Source organism: Balaenoptera borealis (assembly GCF_965194805.1).
Source record: "Balaenoptera borealis genome assembly, chromosome: 11".
In the NCBI taxonomy this organism is placed as follows: domain Eukaryota; kingdom Metazoa; phylum Chordata; class Mammalia; order Artiodactyla; family Balaenopteridae; genus Balaenoptera; species Balaenoptera borealis.
In genome coordinates, this window is record NC_138868.1 from 18425300 (window position 1) to 18438457 (window position 13158).

General features: G+C 38.4%; 1 long non-coding RNA gene across 3 annotated transcripts in view; it reads left to right on the plus strand.

Moving 5' to 3' along the window:
• Positions 1-13158, plus strand: part of LOC309606575 — a 402482-nt gene that overhangs the window by 293230 nt on the left and 96094 nt on the right. The window lies entirely within an intron of this gene.

Sequence of the window (13158 nt, forward strand, 5' to 3'; positions counted from 1 at the left end):
TTTGTTTTCCTCAAACTTACCATGCTCCTTCCTACCTTGGGGTCTTTGAATATAGTCTGCCCTCCACCTAAAGCATTCTTATCTGTGTTTGAACCATGCTTCTATCTTCTTCTTGGTTAACTGCTATTCATTCTTTATTTTCTTGCTCAGAAGTTGTTTATTTTGGTAAGCCTTCGCAAATTTTTTTCTTGATAGCAGGGTAAAAGGAACAGCTATATATAGTCTTTTGGTAACGTGGTGGTGAGATGTGCGGGGAGGGGAAGCATTCTGTATTCCTACAATTAGGACTCAGTCTTTAAGGGAGCTTATGCCTCTGGACTGTGAACTTCACAAGAGTTGTAGTGTTTTTCTCCCCGCGAAGGGGGAACAGGATGGCTAGAGCAGTTGGAGTTGGGTATTTCCCTTCCCTCAGGTGAATTAGGCTCTGATAATACCCCAGCAGGTTAGGCTCTGGTTAACTAGTTTTCCCTCAGAATAGGCCTTGTGAAAAGAGCAGTGCTCTGGCATATTGCAATATGGTTCCTTTTCCCCTTCCCCTGCCAGGAGCTTGAAGGGATTTTTCTCAGATATTTACTGTGAGAATGTGGTTGAGCTCCTGAAGGTAAATCTCACAATATTTTGGGGTCCCCATGACTGTGTCCCCCTGGAGTTTTTAACTCTCATAGTTGTCCACCACTGAGCAGCCAGCGGTTCATCAATTTCAGTTCCAGTTTCCTAGCCAGGCTCCCATGGTTCCCATGGCGGTTTCTGCTCCTGAGTCTGTGCTCCAGTAAGCCACGACTTCCTGTATTCACCTCTCTGTCTCTCCAATCTCAGGGGGCAGAGATTTGCCCTGTGTCCTTCCCTCTTTTAAAGATCCAAAAAGAGTTGTCAATTTTTAAGTCTGTTCAGCTTTTCACTTGTTGTTAGGACGGAGTGTTGACTTCCAAGCTTTTTATATACAGTACCAGAACCAAGAGGTTACCTATTCAGACAAATATTTTTTTGTTTCCCCCAATTTTGATTTAGTTGCCTCATTATATGCATTCCTACTGCACCCTAAACTTCCTCTAAGAAGTCCCACTCAGATCGTAATATAAATTAGACTTACTTGCTTCTCTTCCACAGACATGAAGAATCTAAACTCATTCACCAAAGTAGGCTCAGTACAGAGCACAATAAGCAGAGAAGTTCTCAATAAATAGTATTGAATAACTAAGCAACTGATAGATAACAAACATTGTCTTGGGTTTAACAAAAGTCTAACAATACCTTAATCCGTATCTGGTATTTCACAGCAGGCCTGCCGTCATCCATCAGTGCCACAGCCAATGTAGATGTCCCTAACCAATGATGCCACTCTTCCATTCTCAGTCTTAAGGAGGACATTATAATTCCTCTAAACATGCATCCACTTCCAACCACCAGCATTTTCCACGTGGGATAAAATTATTTTTCTCCCGTGTCCTAGACTATACAGACTAAATCTAAACTGGTGACTTAATGTTCTTGAACCTCTCCTAGGTTCATGTTTTTTTTGTGTGTGTGTTGTGTTGACACTGATACTACTATTTTTGGAAGTATAAAAAAGCTGCTGCTGATAAAAGTGTGTAATTTTAGATTCTAAGAAAGGCCAAGATTTTTTCCAATAAGGCTGGATGGTAAATCTTAGTATTTATGCTTGGTCTTGGTTGCTGAGACCCTTGACAAAAAAATGGAATAAAACAGGTCATTAAAAACATTCATTCATTACACACATTCATGCTGCAGAGATTTATTAGTTACTTACTGGGTGTTTAAAACTGTGCTGTGGTTACTATGGTGAATCAAGCATTATCCTCGCCTTTGAAGAGTTTACAGTCCATCCAGCGAGAAAGTCATGTAAGAGACTAATTACAATAACACGTGATAAGGCCTGTAAATGAGTAATGCACAAAGTCCTATGGGACAGAATAGGAAGAATCACTTAATAGTGACAGGAACAAGAAGGAAAGCTCCACTGAAGAAGTGATACAGAGTCACGGCTCCAAAAGGGAGATCTTAGTGCTTTTCTGCAGTCCTACACCATGCCCTAGTCATCTAATCAGGCTCCTTCTCCCCTCAAAGACTAGTTTCCTCTGCCTCTTTTTCTCCCAACTTTCAAATGATAGCTTTAATTCCTATTTCACTGAGAAAATGAAAGTATTTAGAAAAGAACTTCCAGAAGTTCGCAATATCATTTTACCTACCTACTGCTCCAACGCTCTGTGATCCCCATCTGATCGCATTTCCTTCTTCCATCCCCTACCACGCTCACTCCATGCTCGGCATACAGGCCTCCTCAGTATTCCTCCAACCAACAAGGCCTATATTCCTGCCTCAGAGCTTTTGCACTAGCTGTTTCCTCTGCCTTAAACCCTTTCCCCAGACATCTGAAGAACTTGTTCTCTCGCATCATTAATGTCACAGCTGAAATGCTGCCTTATGTCTAAAAATCTGCCCTGGCTATCCATATAAATTGCATCTTCTAGCCATAGTTTTATATTCCCCCAAACCTGCTTTATTTTTCTCTATACTTCTTACCCCTAATCACAGGCTACATTCTCTATCCTGTTTACTTTTTCTATACCCCCAATAAAAAATGAACTCCGTGAGGACAGAAGTATTAACAGCATTGTTCACTAATATCTTCCCATTGCTTAGAACAGAGACTTTCATATGTTAGATACTCAATAAATATTTTTGAATGAAAGAATGGATTGAAGGAGTGGGAGCTAGCACATAAGTTATGCTCAACAAATAATACTTACTGAAAAAATTAATACAAGGTAAAGAAATAAATTAATACTAGATAATTTCATACAGTGGAGAGAGAATATCCAAAGATCATAGTACAACCTTTAAGAGTAGGTCTTATACCTTATAATTTTTGTAGCTCTGGTGTCTACCCTAGTGTCTGGTAAACAGTAGATATGCACTGAATAAATGAATGAAAACTAAGTACTACTCATTAAATCCATTAAGTCCATTCAAGTCTGTTAAATCATGCTTGAATATTTAATGACATGGGTCAATATTTTCAATAAATATTTTGTGAAAGAGATGTTGTAGAACAACTTGCTGTATAGTATGATTCTCATATGTAAAAGAATATATTTAGGATAACTATTTTTAAAAAATGTAACAGTGGTTATATCTAGGTTATGACACAAAGATGAGTCATATTTTGTGCATTTCATAATTTCTATAATTCTTGTTCTTAAATCAAAGTAAAAATATTATAAAAATCACATTATGGTATAAAAATAGGAGTGGAAGAAATAGGAAAGAGAAGGCAACAATTAGTGATCTGGGGTTTAAGATTACCTTTTCACATTAGTGCAGCTTTATGAACCATTTGAATGGTTGGTATTTATGTGTGGTACACAAAGGCTGAGCTCTCATCAGTTTTCAGAATGTCGCTTGAACACCTGTCAAGTGACAGGATATTATTCATTCATCTTCCTCAGCTGTAAATTTGGAATCCCAATTCAATTTAAAAATATTTATTGAGCTCTTAATATGTGCCAGGCACTCTGCCAGGCACAGGAACCTCAAAGGCAAACAACACACAGTTCGTGATCTCGTGGCTTTCCATTCAGACAGAAGAGAGACATGTTTAAAAACAAAAGCAAAACAAACAGGCTGGCAAGCAAAACCCACCTAATTCAGTGTGATTATTATAATGAAATCTGTGCGAGGGCAGGGACAAAGTCTGTCTTATCCACTTTTCATTCTTTGTGCCAAACATGGTGCCCAAAATGCAGAAGGCCATCAACAGCTATTTGTTCAAATTTAATTTAATGAATGAAAAGTGAAACTCTCAAAGTATTCTCAAGGTATGTGGTATTGTTAACCAGAATTCCTTCTTCAAATAAAATATTGGTTTCTATTCTTCCTTAGAGGTGGTTCCATGAATGTTAATAATTAGGTCTGATGTAAATGAGCTGTTCTTAGATTTGAAAATTTCACAAAATGCATGCCTTATTCAGCAAGAATGGGAGCGTTAACTGCAGGTGGAAAACTTCTTCAAAGATTTGCATATAGCCCAGACATGGCCTTCCTTTCCATCTCAGTAATGGAAATTAACTGGAAAGCTAAACATATAGATAATATGTAAAGGGAAAAGAGAATGGATTTTGAGTCTGAACAACGTGGATTTTACCCATAGCTCTTTAACATCTAGCTGGGTGACCTAGAGTAAATTGATTAATCTCTCTGAGCTTGTTTCTTCATCCTTAAAAATGAATGGTTAGATACATCTCAGGATTATTGTGGAAGTTAAATAAAATTATGTGTGAAAATTTCCATGAAACTTAGAGATAATAAATATGGTATATTAATTTTCTAGGACTACCATAGCAATGTACCACACATTGGGTGAATTAAACAGCAGAAATTTATTTTCTCACAATTCTGGAAACTAAAAGTCCGAAATCAAGGTGTCGGTAGGGTTGGTTTCTTCTGAGGCCTCTCTCTGTGGCTTGGAGATGGATGTCTTCTCCCTGTGTCTTCATGTGTCTTTCCTCTGTGTTTACATCTGTGTCCTATTCTTCTTCTCCATGTTGGATTAGGGCTGACTCTAATGATCTCCTTTTAACTTAATTACCTCCTTGAACATCCTACCTCCAAGTAGAGTGGCATTCTGAGGAACTGGGGAATTAGGACTTCAACATATGAAATTTGAGAGGGACACAATTCAGCCCACAACACCTGAGTTTCCTTTCTTATCTCCTCCTCACTTTTTTGGGTAGGATTTTGATACTCTTATTCACTGAAAGCTACTGGTAAATGAAAGACACCTCCTACCGCCATCACAGAAGGTAAGCAAAGCTATGGGCGTGGCTTAGCAGAGTGAAGGTTTTTCTTTGGGATCAATGTTTATTCCCAGATGTAGCATGGGTTTAATGTAGATACATTTTGACATTTTAGACCTGATAGGAAATGGGAAGCTTTATAAGCTATTTAAAAATGTTGTGTATGTTTATACACAAACTCTTAAATGGAAAGAAACGGGAGCTCATGGACTAGTTTCAGCTCATTTGACTTCTCTTAAAACTTGATTCCCACTAACATGCTGTATAAACGAGAAACAGATGCAATAAAACTAAGTATATAGATGCTCTATGTTGCAGGACTTATTGATTGTCCTGGCCGAGCTCAGACAAGTACAATACTACCAGTGTCATTTTCTGTGCATAGTAAAATTGATATAAAGAGCAGCTCAATAGAAGAGATAGTCTGCAGTGAAGAGTTTATAACACTTGTCATAATGGAGCTGTCAGAAAAAAAAAGTGTTTACAGTTCATTGCAGAATATAAAATATTTGCTGAATCAGCAGTAAAAGTCGAAGCTCAGATAAATTTGCTGCAAGGGTACAATACGACACAGCATAACATAAATACACCCAGCGGAGAGTAGGAGAAAAAAAGCAGCAACAACTTAGTTCTGAGCAGGATTTGATTTATGTCATACATAAATATAAGGGGTATTACAAAGATAGTGCATTAGGACATTAACACAAATCAAGATGTCCTGTGCCAAGCAGGGTTGCTTGCCCAACAATAGACAGTGGCAGTGCCAGGTAAGTTGCTGCAGTTTCTTTTTGAGCTCGTTTCAAGCTGGGAAGTTTCTAGTTGTGGAATAGCAATGTAATTACGAAGAGTGTGTTAGGGTGTCCAACTGGAACTCAACTGTGTGGACCATTGCCTGACCATTGACGCAACTCTTCCTAGACAGAGAACTGCCGGTTCTGAATTTTGAAAAGGAAAACCAAAAAAAAGGGCTATAATGGAAAGGTTAATGATCTTTTCGGAAGCAACTCTTCTTTGGTGGAAAGAAGTTAGTAAATATATTTAAGAGTTTGGGCTCTGTTTCTAAGGTGACAGGAGAAGGCCCTGGCAACCATGTTAGTCCTCTGTGCCTGTCCCCCTCCCCACCCCTCGGTGACAGCTATGTGAATCAGGAGTGCTCACCAAACACAAGTTGGACAAATATGACTCTTTCTGCCAGAATTTGGAATTGCTTGTGAATAAGGTAGTCTCTGTGTCACTAAACCTGTAATATGCTCGCTCCCACGTGCCACTGCACATCCTGCAGCCCACCACTGGGCTGGAACAAGGGTATATACCCTCTGCTCCCAACTGCTGCTTCCAGACAATTCTTCTTCCCACCTTTACACAAATTCTCACCACCCCGCCTTGTTGTCCTCACCTACATACTCTTGGGTCACTTCTTAATTCTTTGAATATTGTAGCTCTTGGTTCACTCCAACAATACCCCGTCATAACTATTAGTGGTTTTAATGTCCATCAGGATGAAAGTTCCATTTTATTGGACTATAGATTCTTAGCTTTCTCTGATTCAATAAATGTGTCCTCTACTACATTAACCACGTATTGTCAAAGTCATATCCTAAGTCAAGATATGGCTTGTAAATGCGGTCTCTCTGTAGTCTAAATTTTAGGCATCCTGCGTTTAGACCATCACCTCTTATCTTTCTTAAGTTGCTCCTTGGAGCGCCTGTCTAACAAAGTTTCTACTTTGCCAGAACCTTCACTCTTTTGATTTTTATCTCATTTTTAATGGCCCTCATTTCCCCTACTTTCTGTGTCCTCATTTTGACTCTTAAACAGTTTGGATTTCGTGGTCCATCATTGCAATAACTCCCTTGTGCATGCTTTCAATTATCTTGCTCATTTCTCACTTTATATACTCACCTGACAAAATCCTAACCTTGATTATCACTAACTCCCTTCCCATAGCTTGACTAAACCTCACAACTGAGCATGGCTGGAGAAAAGCACAACCATCCTGCTCTGTCTTACTGTAAAACCTTGGCCACTATTCTCAGGTGGACTCTTACTTCTGCCAAGCAATCCTAACTACATTTCTCTATCCATTCACTCTCCTACAAACCTAGTTCACCTCTTCTTTCCTTAAACATCCAACACCTCCTCTTCTCTCCTCCATCTCGGACATCTGCCTTGTGTTCTATTTCACTGAGAAAATAGATACTGAGGAAAGAACTTCCACAAATTTCCACCCACTAACCTGCATCTTTGCCCATGTATTTCTTCCTTTCCTCCTGTTACAATGAAGGAGCTGTGTGCACTCCTCTCTGGGGTCAACATCTCCACTTGTGCCTTGGTCCCATTCTCTCTAACCCACTTAAGAACATCATTTCAGTAATTCTCCTCTCCTTCATTATTAATTTTCCTCATCTACCAGATCATTCTCCCAAGCCTGCAATATTGCTCATCTTAAACAACAGCAGCAACGACAAAAACTCATTGGATTACTATCTCTCCACCTATTGGTGCAATTCTCTGATCCTGCCCCTCTTACAGCAGAGATTATCTGTACCTGCTGTCTCTAATTCCTTTCTTCCACATTCTCTCTTGAACCATCTCTAGTCAATCTTTCCACACCATTTCACAGAACTGCCTTTGTAACTGTCAGCATTGTCCTTCTTGTGACTAAACCTAACAGTCTTCATTCTACTCAGCTGCTTGTCAGAATTTGATGCAGTTGATTGCTACATCCTTAATTTTTAAATCTTTCTTCCATTGGCCTATAGAGCATGAGAGATTCTTGATTTTCTCTTATTTTACTGGCCTCTTGATCTCAGTGTCCTTTGCTAGTCCTCTTTTATTGCCTTGACAACCAAAATTCTCAACTCTTAGACTTTTCTACCTATACTCACTCTCTTTGAGTCTCATTGTTTTCATCTAGACTCAGGGCTTTAAATACCATTTATCTGTTATTAACCCTCAAATATATATGTCTATCCCAGCCTTCTCTTCTGAAGTTCAGATTCACGTATCAAATTTCTCACTCATCTTCTCCACTTGGATGTACCATATAAAATGCATTTCAAATTTAACGTGTCCAAAACTAAATTCCTAATATTCTTCCTCCTATGCTTTCCAAAGCCACTGTTCCTGTAGGATGGCAACACCATCCTTCTGGGTGCTGAGGCCAAACCATTGTTGGAAGGAAATTGCCATTGGTTGATTAGTGTCATCTTTTCTCCTCAGGGATGACTGATGATTCAAACCTTGATCAAATCTTCCCCCACTACAGTAACTCATGAGATTTACAGGAGTATAACAGATCCAAGCTGAGTGAGATTCTGGCCAAGATTATTTTATACAGGACCAAGCACCTGTGCCTCATTGTTGAGGTTCTTTATCAAGTCATGACTAACCAATATTTAAGAGAGACTGCTGCACCAGAAAATGAGCACAAAATATAAAAACAGAGGGACCACAGAGATGATGGTCTCCCTGAGCTGACATCAACCTGTTCCACTCAGCTTCTTCTCTTATGAACCTGTGCATGCAGAATGCGTGCAGAATGCAAAGTGGTTTGGGGGTTTCAGAAATTGTGAGTCAGATCTCTGCTATGCTATTGTCATGAATTCTACATTGATTCTTATCCTGCATCCTTTCTTAAAGCTAAATAAACGTGATGCTTAGTGAAATATTGTAGCTAATGAACTTGACCATCAGTCTGAAACCAAGACCAATGCTGCTGGTCAATTGCAGTTTGGAATCACTTCCAACTCATTTTCTTCTCTCCATTCCACATATTCAATCCATTAACAAGTTATGTTGGCTGTATTTTCAAAATATATTCAGAATTTGAAAAAATCTCACTCACCTGCACTGCTCTAATCTGATCTTAGCCATAGTCAACTCTCTCCTAGATGATGTAACCTTCTAGAGAGCAGCCTTCTAACTGCTGTCTCTGTTCTTTCCCTGTCCACCCACTTCTCCTCAAAACTGCAGCAAAGTGTTCCTTTCAAGACATGAGTCAGATTATGTCACTCTTTTGAGAATCCTCCCAATAGTTTTCTGTCACACTCAGAGTAAAAGTCAAGTACTTGCAGTGACCTACAAAGTCCTACCTGACCTTGTTACTGCTCTAAGGTCTCATCTCATCTTAGAAAGTGTTTTCAGGAGATAGAAAGGCAAAGAGACTGACATTTGTGAGTACTTACTCTGAGCCAAGCACTTAACATTTATTATCTTATTTAAACACTACAATAACTTTGGGGGACAATATTATTTTCCCTTTCTAGTAGATAAATTGAGGCTCAGAGAGATTAAGTAAAAAGCCACAGTTTCCTGGGTTGCAAAAGTCCCTGTTTTATGGTACTCCACACTGCTTTCCATGGCCAATTTCCAAATCAGGCTCTAGTTTTTCTGTTTCTTTGAACTTACAGCTGGAATGTTCTCTTTTTTATTTTAGGGCATCTCCAAAAGTGCATAAATATACATTGACATCAGTGATTAAATTATATGTTGTTCAGACAATGATCAAGTCATTTTCAAGACTCACATCATGGAAGTCTAACTTACGCTTTTAAAGAGCATAAAAATACATAATTTCAGTAATTCCTGATTACTGTAGGCCTTCAGTATGCATTTGATTATTGAGTGACTCAGTAATTTTTATTAATGAATAACAACCAACATTTGCTGAGTACTTATGTCTGACCACCATGTTGAATCAGTTTGACAGCAAATAGTGCCAGTTCCTTAATTTTTTCCCTTAAATAATTTTTTTTCCCCTAAGAATACTTACCTTCAGCCATTTAAAATTTCCTTGAGTTGAAGAATACATATCCCTTGACACACATACCTAAATCTTTGTAATTTTTGAGAAAGAATGTGATTTGCTATATGCCATAAGCTAAATGGAGAGTTTGGGGCACACATTTGTCTGGAGACAAACTCTTGCTCTAAACAACAGTTTAAAATGTTTCAGTGAACACCTATGGAAAGTGATATATTACGCAAGCAGTTTCTTTGTAGTTGTCTGTAGAAATAGCTCAGCTACTTCGACATAAATGAGTGGTGAAGCCAAGGTGAGGTGTTCCCCAAATCCCCGTGCTGAGCTGCTCTGTCCTTTGTGCTCCCATAGCACTTTTCTCTTACTTCTGAAATAGCACTCACCAGCTTGTATTTATTTGTTTACATACAAGTCTTCTGCCACAATTGACCATTCACTTTTCAAGGTCAAGGACCAAGTCTTATTCCTCATTGTATCTCTAGCACCTAGCACAGTGCCATAGACATAATGAGTTCAGTAGATATTTCTTGAGTGAGCGATTGAATGAAAGAATAGAGGTCTCCGTTTTCTTCTAACATGTTAGGATTTGTGGGAACCTATGTCATGTGCTACCTGGCTTCCCCTTTGACATTTCACCCTAGCCCCCAGGAATATTGTCAGCAGCTAACCACTGTCTTAGAGTCTATTTCCCAAGGAACTCAATCTGCAACAAGTTTAAAAAAACATATTTAGACAAAAGTTGTGAGAATCTGCTTTAGTGTCTTACCTGTGCCCTTAGTCCTCCAATGGGAATCTATGCTGATTTATAGATCACATGTAAGGAACTATATTATGTACTTTCACCTACATGATGTTACATAATTCTTACTTTAGCCCTGATAGCTAGGGATTTTTTTTTAATTCTAAATTTTATATTTATGTGGCTCAAAGAGTCTAACAAAAATGTCCACGATCTTATGGCTCATCTGAAGCTAGTAGTTAAATTTTCCTTATCCCCAAGTAATGTGATAAAGGCAAGAGCTAAATTGAAAGCCTGAGAGATTTTATTTTATCCTTCACACATGCAAAGAGTCCAAGGACTTGCTTAATATGTCACTTTTAATAGGTGCTCATTTAAATTTTCTATAGAAGTAACCTTCTCCATTTCACTGCCTTCTATATTTTTCTTCAAAAAATAGATTGAAGAGGGGGTGTCTAATTTTTTTTTAAATAAATCTTCATCCTATTGATCTTTCTACTCCAGTCACACTGGTGTCCTTGTTATTTCTGCAAATGACCAGCACTCCCACCTCGAGGACTTGGCACCTGCAATACTTTCTCCTAGAAAGTTCTTTCTCAGAATATTTGCATTACTTGTCCACTCATCTCCTCGAGGTCCTTGCTCCAACATCATCTTCTCAATGAAGCTTTCCTTGCCTAAGGATAATCTTGGAATCTAAAATTACAACCCTTCTCCTTCTCTATTCTTCATAAACCCAGACTTGGTAGATGCTCACTCAATAAATGCTAATTGAATAAAGTAGATTGTGGGCTATTAAAAATACCTGAGGTAATGGATACTCTGCACTTCTCACTGGTCCACTTTTCTGGGCCAGTGCACTCATCTCCCAGCTGCTGTGAGTTCACTGTTAATGGCATACAGACATTTCCTTCTCTGCCTACCAGTTGGTAACTGTTTGGTTATACCTTGGAAAGACAGCCCATCTCTAATGTCTGGTTACAGAGTGGTACAAAAGGCTGCCCTCTTGACTCAAAGAAGGAATAATTATGGTGCATTAATTGTCCAGACACTGTGGTCAGACTGAAGCTAGTCTTCAGCTGAAAACATAAAACCTGGATTAGTATTTTCCATCTCTCCATCCTGGTTTCTTCACTACCCTTCTCCTCAGTTTCCTTTTTTTAATAAATCACTTGAATAAGAAGTTCTCATTTCAAGTTCTACTTCTAGGGAACCCAACCTAAAATCCCTGAAAAAAGGACGAGGATTTATTTTAAAAATTAGATATAAGATCACGTAGGTGAAAGTACATAATATAGTTCCTTACATGTGATCTATAAATCAGCATAGATTCCCATTGGAGGACTAAGGGCACGGGTAAGACACTAAAGCAGATTCTCACAACTTTTGTCTAAATGTGTTTTTTTAAACATGTTGCAGATTGAGTTCCTTGGGAAATAGACTCTAAGACAGTGGTTAGCTGCTGACAATATTCCTGGGGGCTAGGGTGAAATGTCAAAGGGGAAGCCAGGTAGCACATGACATAGGTTCCCACAAATCCTAACATGTTAGAAGAAAACGGAGACCTCTATTCTTTCATTCAATCGCTCACTCAAGAAATATCTACTGAACTCATTATGTCTATGGCACTGTGCTAGGTGCTAGAGATACAATGAGGAATAAGACTTGGTCCTTGACCTTGAAAAGTGAATGGTCAATTGTGGCAGAAGACTTGTATGTAAACAAATAAATACAAGCTGGTGAGTGCTATTTCAGAAGTAAGAGAAAAGTGCTATGGGAGCACAAAGGACAGAGCAGCTCAGCACGGGGATTTGGGGAACACCTCACCTTGGCTTCACCACTCATTTATGTCGAAGTAGCTGAGCTATTTCTACAGACAACTACAAAGAAGCTGCTTGCATAATGTAGCACTTTCCATAGGTGCTCACTGAAACATTTTAAACTGTTTCTTAGAGCAAGAGTTTGTCTCCAGACAAATGTGTGCCCCAAACTCTCCATTTAGCTTATGGCATATAGCAAATCACATTCTTTCTCAAAAATTACAAAGATTTAGGTATGTGTGTCAAGGGATATGTATTCTTCAACTCAAGGAAATTTTAAATGGCTGAAGGTAAGTATCCTTAGGGGAAAAAAAATTATTTAAGGGAAAAAATTAAGGAACTGGCACTATTTGCTGTCAAACTGATTCAACATGGTGGTCAGACATAAGTACTCAGCAAATGTTGGTTGTTATTCATTAAAAAAATTACTGAGTCACTCAATAATCAAATGCATACTGAAGGCCTACAGAAATCAGGAATTACTGATATTATGTATTTTTATGCTCTTTAAAAGCGTAAGTTAGATTTCCATGATGTGAGTCTTGAAAATGACTTGATCATTGTCTGAACAACATATAATTTAATCATTGATGTCAATGTATATTTATGCACTTTTGGAGATGCCCTAAAATAAAAAAGAAAACATTCCAGCTGAAAGTTCAAAGAAACAGAAAAACTAGAGCCTGATTTGGAAATTGGCCATGGAAAGCAGTGTGGAGTACCATAAAACAGGGACTTTTGCAACCCAGGAAACTGTGGCTTTTTACTTAATCTCTCTGAGCCTCAATTTCTTTATCTACTAGAAAGGGAAAATAATATTGTCCCCCATAGTTATTGTAATGTTTAAATAAGATAATAAATGTTAAGTGCTTGGCTCAGAGTAAGTACTCACAAATGTCAGTCTCTTTGCCTTTCTATCCCCTGAAAACACTTTCTAAGAAAATTACAATGAGAGGTTACAATGTTTAATAGGACCAGCTCCATCGGTGAGTGAAAATAGCACTTTCATTTCAGTGTTCAGAA